Below are 16,462 nucleotides of genomic sequence, written 5' to 3' on the forward strand. Positions count from 1 at the left end.
TGTCATTTAGGGAAGGGCCATAGCTCAGGGGAAGAGCTTCTGCCCTAGATGCAGAGTTCAGTCCCTGACAGGGCTGGGAAAGACTCTTGCCTGAAAACCCCACAGCTTCTGCCAGCCAATGTATAACAATACATTGTACAACAATACTGAACTAGAGAGACTGGAGGTCTGACTTAGAATATGGCATTGTCCTATACATCATATTGTTACAGATCTGGAGTTTGGAGGTGCAAAGGCACTCATAACTGCTAGAAATATATAAAAATAAAAATTGTCCAGTAGCACCTTAGAGACCAAGTTTGTTCTTGGTACAAACTTTCGTGTGCATGCACACTTCTTCAGATACACACGAAAGCTTATACCAAGAACAAATGTAGTTGGTCTCCAAGGTGCTACTGGACATTATATATATACAGCAGTACCTCTGGTTAAGTACTTAATTCATTCCAGAGGTCTGTTCTTAACCTGAAACTGTTCTTAACCTGAGGTACCACTTTAGCTAATGGGGCCTCCTGCTGCCGCCTCACCGCCGGAGCACGTTTTTTGTTTTCATCCTGAAGGAAAGTTCTTAACCCGAGGTACTATTTCTGGGTTAGCGGAGTCTGTAACCTGAAGCATCTGTAACCTGAAGCGTATGTAACCCGAGGTACCATGGTATGTATGTGTGTGTGTATATATATATCTTGACTGTGTCAGACCAACACGGCTACCTACCTGAATCTATAACTGCTAGAGTTAGGCAATGTTAGAAATTAATAAATGGTGGGATTTAGATAATATTTGGAGTATTGCAGGGAAGATGCCAGACCAAGCTACGCTTCTTCTCCAGGCCTGGGCCTCACCTGGGATAAAAGTCTTTAAGAATGAGAAAAGGTGCAGGAAGCAAGTCTTTAACCCATCAATGGAAACCATCAGCCAGGCAGGAGGCTCTGCTGAGGTTCCCAAGGTGATGTCACACAGTGTTCTTTTGAAATTTAGAGGTTGGGGAAGAAGGGAGAGAACTCTATGAACCGCTGTGAAGGCCAGTGCCATCTTGGCTGGCAGGCTGAAGGCAGGCTGGGAGAGAGGGATGGAAATTGATGGGAATCCAATGTTGGACTGCTGTGAAGGATAGGCTCCTCCCGAGATGTAGACGCTGTGACCTCTCTCTCCATTGAAAGCTTCTGGTGTAAATATGTGTAAATAAATAATATTTCAAAGACACTGCTCTGCCTCATTTCCCCCAAAGGAGCACAGACCCTGGTCGAGTACCAAAACCCCTTGGAATCTCATTCACTGCTTGGCAGAGATTGGGGTGGCCAGTAACAATATGTTACCTGTCAAGAGATGGGGGCCACCTGTTATCACCCAATGAAGTGGAGAAATAGGAGATTGTGCAGGCTGGTCCATTAGGGCCAACGGGACACTTCTCTGCCAGTCCACTGTTAAACTATGGCTGGCGGGTTAGCAGATCAGTGCCCCATTGGCCCTAACGGACCAGCCTGCATGATCGCAGGATAGTTGTCAGGATAAAATGGGGGGTGTGGGTTGGGAGAACCATGCGCACCAGCTTCTGCTCCTTGAAGGAAAAGTGAGATATAATATAATTAATAAGGGACCCTAACCATTAGGTCGAGTCGTGACTGTCTCTGGGGTTGCGGCGCTCATCTCACTTTATTGGCTGAGGGAGCTGGCGTACAGCTTCCGGGTCCTGTGGCCAGCATGACTAAGCCGCTTCTGGCGAACCGGAGCAGTGCACGGAAATGCCTTTTACTGTACCTTCCCACAGGAGTGGTACCTATTTATCTACTTGCACTGGCGTGCTTTCGAACTGCTAGGTTGGCAGGAGCAGGGACCGAGCAGCGGGAGCTCACCCCGTCATGGGGATTTGAACCATCTGATCGGCAAGCCCTAGGCTCTGTGGTTTAACCCACAGTGCTTCCCACATCCCTCTAAAATACATGTTAATAAATCAAGGAAGTGATTTGATTGATGAAGTCCTTGGGCCAACTCTGTGCAAACTCTGCTCATATGAATGGGAGCAGGGCGGTGGTGGGGCTACTGGAAACCTTGGGATTTGATGAGGTCACCCAAGGGCAGCATAGAGAGAGAGAGAGAGAGAGAGAGAGAGAGAGAGAGAGAGAGTGAACAGCAACGCATACATGTATCAAAGCCAGTTTGCACATACCTGTGTGCCAAATGAGTTTGACAAGCTACTCACCTGGAAGCAATTGCTACTTGCCTTGGGCAAGTGGCTAATTTCAAGACTGTGCTGTATCATTAACTCAGCCCTGCTCCAAGGTCAGCATGAAAGCATGCAGGGTGGAGGGGGAGGGCGTATAGGTTCACAACAGAGAAGGATCAAACTAGGATATGAATATATTCTCGTTCCCTATATGCACAGGGAAGGAGGATGGAGGAATCGAGTTGAGCAATAAATGGATGGTTATTAGAGAAGAAATCAATGAGGATTATTTCAAAAGGAGTTTTTTCTTTTCCTTTCTTCTCCTGTCTGCAGTAGGCAAGTCATCAGTTTCTGATCAAGGTAAACTGTAGCATGAAAGGAGTCAATGGCATGTAATTGGTTCTTTTAGTAATATACTGTAGGGTAGCCGTGGTGCTTGACACTTATTAAAACTGAACACAACAATTCCTTCTTCAGTAGACACAGGTTTTATTTTTGAAAAGGCTCTGAATTAAGATATGGAACACGTGGATGCTCTTTTTAACATCCCAACACACACACACACTAAACACAGAGAGACATGCAAAAGTGGCACTGTTTTAAATAATAGATGCAGGAAACAGCAGAAAAAGGAGAAAGATCAGCATGGCTATTCAGAAAAGCTACATCTGCAAAGACATTTTCCCCTGAAAAATTGATGGTCAGAGTTGTGATATAATTACAGAAAAGGACAATTACGCAGTTTAAGGCACATTAGCTCACAGAAACATGTGAAATGTCAAGCCATTAATCTTTTTCTAAAACATGTTCAATGTAAGACATACTTATGTATAAACAAATCAGTAGCTGAATACAAATAGCTTCAGTAGCTGGAATTTAGTAGCTTGCAGAGATGGAGGGGGGATTTTTAAGGCTTCAGAACCCCTTTTCTTGAATGGTTTTCTTGAAAAGCTGGATAGGTATCAGCCCAGAGTTCATGAGTTTGGCAGGGGCATAAATCAGAGTTCCTCTCCCAATTCTATAATTTAAAATCAGTGTGATTTTAAAATCAGTTTTGCAGATAAAAATAATAACATCACTATACTGTGTATGTTCACGAGACATGATTTAATGCACACCATATCTTTTTTATTTATTTTCAGGCTGAGGTCATTAATCAGCTGAAACCAGCAAATGAATCAGTTTGTGGTGCATTCCTGTGGATGTTGACTCAGAAGCAACCCCCATTGAGTTCAATGGAACTTGCATTGCCAACCTCAGTGCTCTTCTGTTGTCCTGCCTTGGCTTTCAAGTCCTTTGTGGGATGCCCTTCTCTACCTCCCACTCTTTTCCATTTGTTGTAAAAGCAGTTTTTGGTTTTGCAAGTCGATTCTCAGCTGGAGTCTTGAGCTGGAAATGGTAGGGAGTGAAGTTCTGAGCTACAACCCCCTCTTCAACATTTTTTACAACAGCTCAAATAATGAAGGAAAGGTGCACAATTCATAATCTATCTAGGTGACACGGTAGCTTCCAAAAACCCACTTCCACATTGAGGAGCTCCTTAGCTTGCCATCGCACCATGTGCAATGGCTGATAACTCCAGCCTAATTCATGAACCCAAAAGAATGTGCATGACAGTCCTGTCCTCAACATTTCCATGCACTTCACTCCAACCTCCCTCCATTGAGCTTCTTCTGAAGAGGCTTCTGTCCACATTTGGCTTAGAACATCCTCTGGATCAGGAAACCTGGTTTATCAGGGCTCTTGTTTACAAAGATGCTTCTAAGTGCATCCAGCCAAACATGGTCTGAAGCCTCCTTCAGACACTCCAACTCAGGTTAAGAAGGATGGCATAGATGGCTATGGTGTCAGCATCGCCCTTGAGCCAGTGTCACCAACTGGACTTATCCACCTCAGCCCCGACTGGGCTAGGCGAGCTGGGTAGCACTTCCAGAGACCACCTTCTGCACAGGAACAGGTCAAAGTGCTGTGGACTCACAGCTTAGAGTTGTGAGCACCAGATTCACTCCCACAAGAAGACAGTCATTGCACAGCAGAGTATAGCAGAGCATAAACGACTCGGAGAGCGGCTCTATAGAATAACTACTTTTATTCTATCTACAACTATCATACAACTATATACAGAGCTAAATGAGGTCTAAGCATAAAGAATGCTGCACTACACTGAGTGTCTGCAGCTGCTCTTAGCAGCAACCTTATCTCTACACACGATCTCTAACACTCAGTCTCTCTCTCTCCCCGACACACTGACTGATTGACTCTTTGATGTGGTGCTGGAGTGGAATAAGTAGAGAGCAGAACACTGCCCCTCCTCTCTGGAGAATCAGCAGACTCATCAGGAGATTCTTGGATATGGGAGGAGTGAAATCTCCTCATATGGGGCATGCAAAGACATGATTGGGAGCCATTTCGCCCTACATGATTGGCACCCATTTCGCCCTACAGGGTTTATGCCCATGCATGTTCTTTTGAATGCACAAAGATTGTCAGGATTGTGTGGTTACATCCTTCACCGTTTGAATATCCTACCACTGGGAGGTGGAGCCTGAAAGTGTGGCAGTTTTTGCAGCTGCCAGAGTATATAGCTTAAAGGTGAATTGGGTTCAAGGGCGTGTGAGATGCCAAAGCTGAGACTGAAGACAGGGCTACACAGCAACACACTATCCACCCATTCAAGAGGCACAATGAAGGCAACATCTATTTCTGCAGTTGTTGCTTCACAACAGAACCTTATGCATGTTTACTCCATTGTGAAATCAACAGGGCTTATTCCCAGGTAAGTGGCTATGCCACAAGAGTGCAACCACAGCCTTTAAAAAGAGGCGGCTTGTCATTTTTACAATGCTCCTACATGCCTTTTCTAAAAGTCTCTAATAGCAACTCTGTGGAGCTTGAGGTGGCGACTTTAGAAAACATGCTTGAATTTCAAAGTGTCTTGATCCCACCTTTCAGTCACAAGAATTCACATTAAAAGAAGTTGTTTGAAAGGAAAGTTAAGTGCTAGGAGGATATTTTTATATGGTGATGTTGAAACCTAAAGAAAAATTAAATTCAGCAAAAGCACTGGCTATTGTTTAAGTAAGAAGCGTTTTCAAATGGATATCTCACTTTGGAGTGCTGCATTTGTTCTTCTCTGCAAAGAAAATGAAAAGTTACTGCTTCTTTCACGCTATGAGCACAGGAACAAAAGAGAAGTGGAGGGTGGGGGGGAGATAAATAGTTGGGATTTTCTAAGCCTTGCAAGATTTTGACTGACACAGGTTGCCATTCTTATCTGACCTGAAAGCATTGTGTCAGAAGATGCTCTTTGGAGAAAATGTCGTGATTCTAAGATGTGAAGAATAGCTGACCTGCAGGTCTCTGTTTTGCATTACCTACCTGTATAGAGGCATTTCCCCACACACCCCTTTAAAGGCAACTGGATAAAAAAGGAGATTATTCTATCAGAATTTATTTTCAATGTTGTCATCTCCCTCTGATCATTGTGAGCCTTGCTAAGGAGTGCACACACTCACTTAAACAAAATAGCTGTGGCAGCAGAATGCAATGAAACCACTTCAGAATCACATCAACATTCTCTCCTGCACCTATCATCCCAGATTCATTTTATTTATCGGTGGGTGGTGAATTTTTGTGGCATGAGACATAGGATGTAAAAGGTTTCAGGGAGTGCTACAACAATTTAAAAGTCAATATTAAAACCAGTTTTATTTATTTTATTTATTAAATTTGTATACCGGCCAGTGTGGTGTAGTGGTTAAGAGTGTTGGGCTCGTAATCTGGTGAGCCGGGTTCGATTCCCTGCTCCTCCACATGCAGCTGCTGGGTGACCTTGGGCCAGTCACACTTCTCTGAAGTCTCTCAGCCTCACTCACCTCACAGAGTGTTTGTTGTGGGGGAGGAAGCGAAAGGAGATCGTGAGCTGCTTTGAGACTCCTTAGGGTAGTGATAAAGCAGGATATCAAATCCAAACTCTTCTTCTTCTTCATCTGCAGATCTCAGGCTGGTTCACAAACCAAACCTCCCTCTCTCCCACAAATCAGTCACGGGACTAGGATGGACTTAAACCACACACATTTCGGCAGTCACAAGCCAGGGTAAAATGGTGAGTCTTCTCTCTTTGCTAAAAGCCGTATAGTGAAGACGTCAGATACACCTCTGTGGGGTGGGAGTTCCATAACTTGGGGATTGCCACAGAGGATGCCTGGGCCACCCCCTCCCCGGGGATTCTAAGAGTGGTGAAATTCCTTTGCCAGTCTTAACACCTGACGGGTTCTTTAGGAAAGGTGACGTCTTTCACATATTTGGAGCCTGAGTTGTTTATTGGCCCACATCCAGCCCACCACCATTTCCAAGCACCAGTTGAACACTTCAACCACATGTCCCAATTCAGAGAGAGAATGGGGTGTCATCTGCACATCGATGACCCTTCACTCCCAATCTTCTGATAAGAAGCTGCATTGTACCATTAGTCAATCTAACTCAGTCTTGTCTACACCGACTGACAGTGGCTGTGGCAATCACACAGGCTCCCTGGACGTTTCACTGTCTATTGATCCCTGTGCCACCACTTTATTTCTTGCTGCCACCACCCAGGCCCTACCTGGGACAATACTGAGTCCAGTCAGGGTTAGATTGGAACATAAACTTTTGTTTATTTATCGCAGTTTAACAAGCGTGTGGTTTCATAAACAGTATCAGTTAATTACATTCATGGGGTGCCTATATAGACCTATAACTTCCACTATCTGCTCTCACTCACTAAACCACCTCTCAGATATTTACTTGCCTGCCTAGCCCCTAACTGTTCCTGACTCTGCTTATTTCGCTACACTAATTCAACCTACCCACAGATTCTATGCCAGTTCACTCCCACTCCAACCAACCAACCACCCACCCAACGAACTCCCCCACGAACTCCCACCAGAGCTGGTTTTATAGTCCCTCTGACTCCACCCCCCTGGGTTCTGATAGGGTAACCTGTTTAACTATTTCACCTCCAGCACGTCTGAAATATACTCAGAGTCGCAAAGTGATTTCATGCTCTTTATTCAGCTTATAGTGGTGAGGAGGAATGAATGAAAGTCCCCTCAAAGTATCTGCTTTATATACATTATTTACACAATGGGCTGCACATGATTGGCTAATTCCGGAATTCTACTGTAAGCCAATCAGGTTGTGGATTCACTTCTATCTGGAGCATGATTGGGTGGTTCCTGCTAACCAATCATACTGCTGCATTGTTCTAGGACCAATCAGACTGCTGCATTCTGAATCCTATTGTTCTAGGACCAATCAGACTGCTGCCTTTTGGAGTCTATTGTTCTAGGACCAATCAGACTGCTGCAGTTTGGATCCTATTCAACTCAGTACATAACAACGTCACAGTGGCTTCCCAAGGTTTCAGGCCGGGAACATTCTCAGCCCTACCAGGGATTGAACCTGTTATTTTCTGTGTATAAAACTGATGCTCTGCCACAGTTCAATGACACGGCTTTGTTTGGTCCATCTACTCCTTGCATAAAATCCTGAATCTGCAGCTATGTTGCTGAAGACAGCCAGACAGCCATGTCAGGAACAGTGTAAAGGCATGATACCGCTTTGTATTTACCAAGTCAAACCAATGGTTCATTTAGTTTGATCAGTCCAGTGAGAGATCTCCAGTCACACATCTTTCTGGTCTTGCTACCTGCATCCTCAAGCTTGGAGATTGTGGGGACTGATTCTGGGACCTTCTGTATACAAAGCACAGATCCGACCACTGTTTTTTCTCCTTATGTGTTGCTTTATCTTCCTGGAAAGAAAGCAAAATTGCCTGAAGCTAAGAACTTTTGTTTCCGCTGTATGGCGAACTGGTGATCTCCTTCCCTTCTTTCACCCTTACCAAATCCTCTTTTCACGAAGAATTCAAACCACAGCCAAGTCCTGATTATTCTTTCTTCCAGCCACAACGCTCTTGCCCTACAAGCTTCTCCTACTTCTCTTTCTGAACAGGTTTTCGAAAGCTGGGTGGTGGGGCACGGGGGGGGGGGGGACGCACTCACACAAAACACACCACCCAAGCTAGAATCCAGTGCTTTCCCTCCCGGCACGTAATGTATTTATTGATCTCTACAGGAATCCTGATGGGAAGCAAATGAAAAATGCAAATAGAGCCACCCAAAGCATAATAGTGCAAGGCATTTCTAGGGGAAGGGAGGCCATTGGGTCACCAGTACTTGGTTTTACTTTTTCCAGCTTGCTGTCACCATGCAGCAGGGGGCTTCTGGCTATAATTGTCTCATGAATTATCTTGGGCTTTAATAACTTTGCTTTTTAAGCAGCTTTTCTATCAATCCTTCATTCCGTCCATGAGGGAGCCCTCCCTCCTCCGGGCGTTGGTGTTTACGCTTTGTTTTGTTTTGATTTGCAGAATCGTCTCCTTTCTAAAGATAGCATGTCATTGTCAAGCATATGCGCAGAGAGCAGACACAAACCATCACCAAACAGGTGACATTTTAATTATGGCTTTTGCACATAGACCTTCACTCTTCCCATTCAGCTGATTTCAAAGATTAGCAGAATGGGAAGGCTATAGATCCCTAGGGAGGGGCTTGCATCTACTCACGTGCAATGCATTGGGATGATGTGCCAAAGTGTGAATTAGAAAACTGCTTGGACCCATGCTTTCTAGGTCCGGGGCAAGTGTGAGTGGTAAGCTACAGTGGCCAGAATTATTTGAAGGAAAGAATATGCTTTAAATGTGCACATTTTTTTGGAAAAACTAATCTTGTTTAAAGGAGGAAGGACAAGGATGGTGTACTGGCTGCCTACTTCCAGTCACAATTCAGAAAACTCTCTCCTCCTATACTGGCCGACCGAGGAGTAATAATAATAATAATAATAATAATAATAATAATAATAATAATTTATATCCCGCCCATTTGGCAGGGTTTCCCCAGCCACTCTGAGCGACTCCCAACAGAATATTAAAAACACGATAATACACCAAGCATTAAAAACCTCCCTAAACAGGGCTGCCTTCAGATGTCTTCTAAAAGTCAGATAGTTGTTTATTTTCTTGACATCTAATGGGAGGGTGTTCCACAGGGCGGGCGCCACCACTGAGAAGACCCGGAACTGCCAGAAGGCCCTCGGAGCTGGGCCTCAGTGTCCGGGCCAAATGATGGGGGTGGAGATGCTCCTTCAGGTATACTGGGCTGAGGCCGTTTAGGGCTTTAAAGGTCAGCACCAACACTTTGAATTGTGCTTGGAAACGTACTGGGAGCCGATGTAGATCTTTCAGGACTGGTGTTATATGGTCTCAGTGGCCGCTCCCAGTCACCAATCTAGCTGCAGCATTCTGGATTAGTTGTAGTTTCTGGGTCACCTTCAAAGGTAGCCACATGTAGAACACATTGCAGCAGTCCAAGTGAAAGAGAACTACAGCATGCACCACTCTGATCAGCAGGGGAGACTTTCCTAGCAATTGCATTGCCCTCGGAGGTGCTGGCATGTGACAGGGCCTTTTCTGCTGTGGCACCCAGACCCCAAAACTCCCTATCTTTAGGTGTGTTCCTGGTGCCAGCTCTGTATATGCTTAGGAGGCTTACCTTCTCACCCAAGCTTTTTGGGATGTTGATTGACTGCTTACTCTTCTGTTGAGCCATTCTGTATTGATTATGGTTTTGGAAATTAACTTGTACTTTAAGAACATAAGAAGAATCTGCTGGATCAGGCCAGTGGCCAGCCAGATGACTGTGGGGAAAGCTGCAAGCAGCACCCAAACGCAAGAGCGCTCTCCTTACCTGGCAACTGGTATTCAAAAGCATTTCTACCTCCCGCTGTCAAGGCAGAGCTGGTATACCACCCCAAATTTCACCACCTTACTCCTGCAATTTTCCAGTTTAAAAAGGCTACAAATGGATTTGTGGGGGGCAGGCGGGAATCAAATAACGTGGAAATGAACACTGGCCAAGTTCACCTGGCGCCTTCATTATACACCTTTAGGCGCCAGGCAAAAAAATCTTCCTTTTTAACCAATCCCTTGGTTGATTCGATTTACATCCCAAGCCCTTTAAAAATGTGTTTTGTGTGTTGCGTGTGTGTGTGTGTGGGGCTGTTGGGTTGTTATTTTTATTTTTATTAGGTATGTTATAGTTTTCTATCTTGATTTTATTCTGTGAGCCGCCCTGAGACCCCCGGGTATAGGGCATTAGATAAATTACAATAATAATAATGATAAACATGCACTTTATTCCATTATAGTGGAATATAGATGTGACTTTTATGTCATGTGAAATCTCAAAAAATAATGCGGAAATTAACAGTTAGGCAAATGTCGGGGAAATGGGATAAACTACCATGCAGATGCAGCCTTAGTCCTCACCCCCACCCCATGGAAGAGAAAACTCAAAACTCTAATAAGGTTGTATTGTATTGCAGTTGTTCCACTCCCGTACACTGCAGCTTTTGTTTCTGAGTTTGTCCCTTTGACTGCTTTTGTCGGCTGCCTGAGGACTTTGATCAGTTCAGTCGGATTGGCTTAAAGATGCCTGCCATGCGTGTCTCTCAGAGCGCTCTCTCGTAAACACTTCCCACAGACAGGCGCAAGAAGCACCCTCCTCCTCCCCGCCTGAGTTTTTATTCCTTCCCCTCATCAAGGGCCATCCGCCAAAGCCGTGTTTAGATGTTTGGAGCGCCTGGTGCTCGAATGGCTTTCTGTTTTAACGAGGACGGCCGTGGCTGACTTTCTACCGGCGTGAATGGCCAATTAGCTGAGGTTGTCGAGATCAACAGCTCCTCTCATGCCATAGCAGCAATCCAGTTGTTGTTGGAGTGTGCCAAAAGAAGGCCGGCAAATGCTTCAGCGTCAAATTTATTCCAGAAAGGATGAGTGTAATTTAGTGCTGCTTGTTGAGGATGCATTTATGATCAAAGTGTGTGGAAACACTAGCTTTCCCCTTTTTCCTCTTTGAGACAGAGAGGTCTGACATCCATAATTTCCGAGTTGCACCAGTTGTTCAGTTCTAGAGCGCAGAAAAAAGCAAGCATAATTACTTGCCTGGTAATAATAAAACTGTACAGTTGGAAGAGACCACAAGAGTCATCTATTCCAACCCCCTGCAATGCAGGAATCTTTTTTGCCCAACATGGGGCTCAAACCCACGACCCTGAAATTGAGAGTCTTGTGCTTTACCGACTGAACTATCCTGCAGGCTCTTTGGTTTAAGCTCCCACACAGACAGATGACCACTTGAAAAGCTCCGTGTCTTTTGGGACAGCCAGTGTGGTGTAGTGGTTAGGGTCATTCGCAGGGAAACCAAAATGCTTGTTTACAAAGCTATTGTTCTACCAACCTTACTGTGTGCTTGTGAAACATGGACCACTTATAAATACCATCTTCAGCTTCTCGAAAGATTCCATCAACGGTGTCTCCAAAAAATCATACACATCACTTGGGAAGACAGGTGATCTAATATCAGTGTACTGGATGAAGCAAAGATCACCAGTGTTGAAGCAATGATTCTTCAACATCAACTTCGTTGGACTGGTCATGTTATGTGGATGTCCGATGATCGTCTTCCAAAGCAACTACTCTATTCCGAACTTAAAAATGGAAAGCGTAATGCTGGTGGTTAACAAAAGAGGTTTAAAGACTGTCTTAAGGCAAATATAAAAAAGGTAGTATAAACACAGACAACTGGGAAACACTGGCCTGTGAGCGCTCCAGTTGGAGAACAGCCTTTACCAAAGGTGTCATGGGCTTTGAAGACACTCGAATGCAGGACGCAAGGGAGAAATGTACTAGGAGGAAGGCACACTTGGCAAATCCACACCGTCATCAACTCCCACCCAGGAACCTATGTCCCCACTGTGGAAGGACGTGTGGGTCCAGAATTGGCTTCCACAGTCACTTACATTGTTAAAACCATGTTTATGGAAGACACTCTTACTTGCCTACGAGTGATTGCCAAAGAAGAAGAAGAGTGGTTAGAGTGTTGGAATAGGACCCAGGAGACCAGGGTTCAAATTCCCACTCAGCCATGAAGCTCATTGGGTAACTCTGAGCCAGTCTCTTAGCCTAACTTACCTCTTATGCTTGTTGTGAGGATAAAATGGGGAGCGGAGGCCCATATGTGTCCCATGGTTCTTTGTGGAGGAAAGGTGACATATGAATGAAATAAACAAATGCCTTTTGGTATGTCGCAAAACTCATGTTCTACCTTGGACCTCTGTGGACACCTCTTTTCAAATCCCTGTTGAAGTACACTGATAAGATTTTCCTTTAACTGGGTACCTTGGCATCTCCAAATTGGTCAGTCTCAAAAGCTAGCCTGTTCCATGCTCCACACTGCTATTTTTCAGATGCACCCAATTCACAGATTGTGGTGGGACCAGTAATGGTTGGCATGGAGGCTTGGTGGCCCATAACTGACCTCCCTCCACTGGTGTCACTGTGTTTTACCAGGAGGGAGAGGGGCAAAGCCTCTTCTTGGGTTTTTTGGTCAGTCTTGCCATAGCAAGGGTGAGCCTTTAAGAACTTTCCGCCTCTAGTCTCTCTCTCTCTCTCTCTCTCTCTCTCTCTCTCTCTTATCTGCACAATAGCAATGTGGGGAGCAGCTTGCGTATTTATCAACCCTTTCCCAATTTGTTATCTTTTTGAAGGAGCAGTGAAAACCACAAATCCATTTTTTAAAAAATCTGTAATCATTTTATGCTTTAATAAAGATTGCAATTACAACAACAGTGCTGGTTATTGCAGACTCTCCACATACTGATTTTCATTGTTCATTACTAAAGCCTCCAAAGTAAACAAGGCAATCACAGCTAATGCAAACCTGTCCATAGCATACAAAGTTGGCACCTTACCCCAGATATGCCCACTCAGGCAGTTTTATCTACAGAACTGGCAATGTTACAGAAGCCCCTTAATACTAGTTCCACATTGGTAAGAAATCAATCTTTTGATGTTTCAACTCCCTGCCTATTAACAAAACACTTTTGTTTAGGCAGGCCTATCCAGACCTGTAGAATGTTGGCATGTGTTTTAACCAAGTTTTTAGCTCATCTTTGGTTTTCATTTATTAAAATGTTTAGTTGTTTTGAACACCTTTTTTAAAACTGCTAATTTTATTGTTTAAATCTCTTTGTAAACCGCTTTGAAGTTTTATTACAATCAAGCGGTTATATATAAATCTTGTGAAATTTAAAAAAAATACTGTAAATGAAACAAAGATCAATACAAAGAGTTGTATTGGTAATTTCCCAAATTAGTGTTTTTTTGTATAAATGCAAGATACAGATTCAGGGTCATGTGTGCATTGACACATGAAAAGATCTAATAACAAGCCCCTAGGCCTTCACAAAGTAGCTCACAATATATAAAAGCAATACAGATATATTAAAAACACTGAAATCTAATAAAATAAACCATCACACCAAAAGGATATTGATGCAATCATTGTCATTGTTCATTTACTTATATATACTGCATTTTTCCTCTAGTAAATCTGTGCTCAAAGCGGTTCACACAAAAATCGAAGTCTAAATACAGGAATACAAGAACAAAACATAATAAATCACATAATCAGTTCTGTATATGATCCCATCAAGATTGCTTTGGAGGAGTGTTTTTCCAATATGCACAGGTACACTGGAAATGCTGAAGGCACAAAACGATCAAATGAACTGAAGCAATCTAAGAGTAAAGCAAACTGTGCACACATAATGCCATATACAAAATTAGAGTGTGTGGAGACAGAACAATGGAAAATTCCTAAATGCATTATTTCCACTTCAGGAATAAGACAGGGTAATTCAGAACTCCAAAATCTGGGGAGAAATTTGGATGAGAAGAGTTGGGAGATCATCCTTTAAAGGATGTGAGGTGCTCTGAACATTTGCATAAATGCTAGGTATTATTATTATGCTCAATGGGTATAGCTGGTAAAAATGTCAGGAGCTGTTATGTTGAGTCTTTGAGCCATTGGTGCATCTCTGATTCAGAGGAAACAAAAAGTAATTTCCCCCTAAGCTAGTCTCAGGAAAGCCTTCACGGTCCTATAGATTTATCTTTCATTTGCATTCAATTGGCCATGCAATGGCCATCTAATCAGCTAAATGCAGGGCAGCGAGGCCACCGTCCTGCCTAATCAGCAGATAGTCAGCAATACTCACTTGGGCCATGGGCTACACAAATGTAACATTTTTCAGGCTACAGCAATGAAAAATGTTTGTGAGACAAATGGGATATAATAAGGCATCATTTCCCAGTTTCCATCCTATATTTGTTGCATGCAGCACTGTTTCTTTTCCACCGCAGTTCGTCTTCTGCCAAAAACAATGTTGTTCATCTCATGAGAACATTAGAAGAGCCTTTTGAATCAGGTCAATGGTGTACTTTGTCCAACACCCTGTTTTTGCAGGGGTCACCCAGATGCATGTGGAGCACTCTCTCCACCTGTGGTTCCCAGTCAAATGGTATTCATACACATTATTGCCTCTGACCTTGGGGGCAGTGCACAACCACTGTGGCTAGTAACCACAGCTAGCCTTATTCCCCTTGCATTTGTTCAGTCCTCTTTCAAAGCAGAACAGAGCCATCAAAACATGATCTGTTGCTGACTGACCTTCCATGCCTTTCCTTCTAATCCTTATGTCTGTCTTTCTTCTTCTTCAGTTGTCTCTTAAACATGGTATGAATTCTACAGTCTGGACTCAACCTCTTGGCCTCCCATCGTATCTTGCAAGACATTTTCAAGGCTCCCAGTACATTTACAAGCACAGTTCAAAGTGTTGGTGCTGACCTTTAAAGCCCTAAACGGCCTCGGTCCAGTATATCTCAAGAAGCGTCTCCACCCCCATCGTTCTGCCCAGACACTGAGGGCCTTCTGGCGGTTCCCTCACTGCGAGAAGCCAAGTTACAGGGGACCAGGCAGAGGGCCTTCTTGGTAGTGGCACCCGCCCTGTGAACACCCTCCCATCAGATGTCAAAGAGAAGAACAACTGTTTACTTTTAGAAGACATCTGAAGGCAGCCCTGTTTAGGGAAGCTTTTAATGTTTAGCAGACATTTATTTTAATACAGATGGGTGCGGTATTAATAATAAATTACTATTGCTATTGCTATTGTTATTATTATCTTGGCTTGGCTTTGGATGCCTTGGGCTAGTTTGGAAATTTAGGGACATAGGAAGCTGCCATATATTGAGCTACATCCTGGGAAATGGCTTTGATTGGCCGGTGAAACCAGGTGAGGCTAGCTGGTGGGTCTCAAACCCTTGGTGACTTAGAGACTTGCCCTTGCATGCAAAGCAGATTGAGCAGATGAGACTAATAGTGACTCCAATGGTCAAGAAGGTGGTTACTGTATGTGCTGTAGAGGGAAGTGAGGGACAGATGGGGCTCGTCAACCTGGGAAGGGAGCCCATCTAGGAGAAAGAAAACTCTGATCCTAAACCTCCGCTGCATTGCAGGATATATTTGGGAGAAGAAAAGGCTAAGGAGTAAACCCTACACACATCCAGAGTGGAGTCCCTAAGGTGGTTGGATGGCACCTTGTACACCTCTTTCCGGCAACTCCTGCAGCCAAACTGGTGCCAACCATATTGCTGTGATTTCATTTGGACCACATCAGTGAGACTGGAGGGTCTAGTCATCTGGACAGCTCAGGACTTCCATACACACTGCCCAGGCTTGCGCCTTGAGGGGGGTCACTTCGGTGCTGCTAACACAGCGGTTTGACTTCACCCCTAGAGGTGCACTCCATTGTCTGCAGACATTGCCAACTCTCAACTCCAACTCCCATCTAGTTTAGTCTTGTCTAGACTGACCGGCTGTAGCTCTCCAGGATTTAAGAGAGGGTTCTCTCTTAGCCCCACCTGGAGATGCCCCAGGTCAAACCTGTGAACATGCAACTGTGGCCCCTTCCCAAACTTCATGTTTCACATGTTCCATATTTCAATGTCTAATGACTGTTTTATCTGTTGTCAAAAGTCCTGCAGCAGCAGGAGAGCTTACCGTGTAAACAATTCAATGATTTTTATTTATTTTTAAAATCCTCCATACTTCTGATTGCACCTTTGTAAGACAAAGTTATTTGCAACGAGGGATCCTCAGCAAGATATGTTTTGCTTAGGTTCATCAGTGTCTTGTGTCTAATATATGGCATGACAGGCTGGGATGTAAGTGGCTCTTTGCTGTTCATTGACATGATGAATTGCATATAGACATTTCACACAGTACACTTATTTAGTAACCTTGAAGTCGGGCTTCACATTTATCATTTGGGCGAATGCTAGCTAGGTCTCAGCATCAT

General features: G+C 44.1%; 1 long non-coding RNA gene across 2 annotated transcripts in view; it reads left to right on the plus strand.

Annotated features, from left to right (window-relative positions):
• The window catches only part of LOC310852920, a 73,457-nt gene extending 58,288 nt beyond the window's left edge, over positions 1-15,169 (plus strand). Inside the window, exons 2-5 of one of the 2 annotated variants that reach the window (XR_014568436.1) lie at positions 3,307-3,352; positions 6,160-6,269; positions 8,577-8,653; positions 14,826-15,169. This is a non-coding gene — a long non-coding RNA (uncharacterized lncRNA). The remainder of the gene's footprint in view (positions 1-3,306; positions 3,353-6,159; positions 6,270-8,576; positions 8,654-14,825) is intronic. The other variant, XR_014568437.1, reaches the window with a different exon arrangement.
• The last annotated feature ends 1,293 nt before the right edge of the window (positions 15,170-16,462 follow it).

The sequence above is a fragment of the Podarcis gaigeae genome (assembly GCF_964106915.1).
Source record: "Podarcis gaigeae genome assembly, chromosome: 9".
Taxonomy (NCBI): domain Eukaryota; kingdom Metazoa; phylum Chordata; class Lepidosauria; order Squamata; family Lacertidae; genus Podarcis; species Podarcis gaigeae.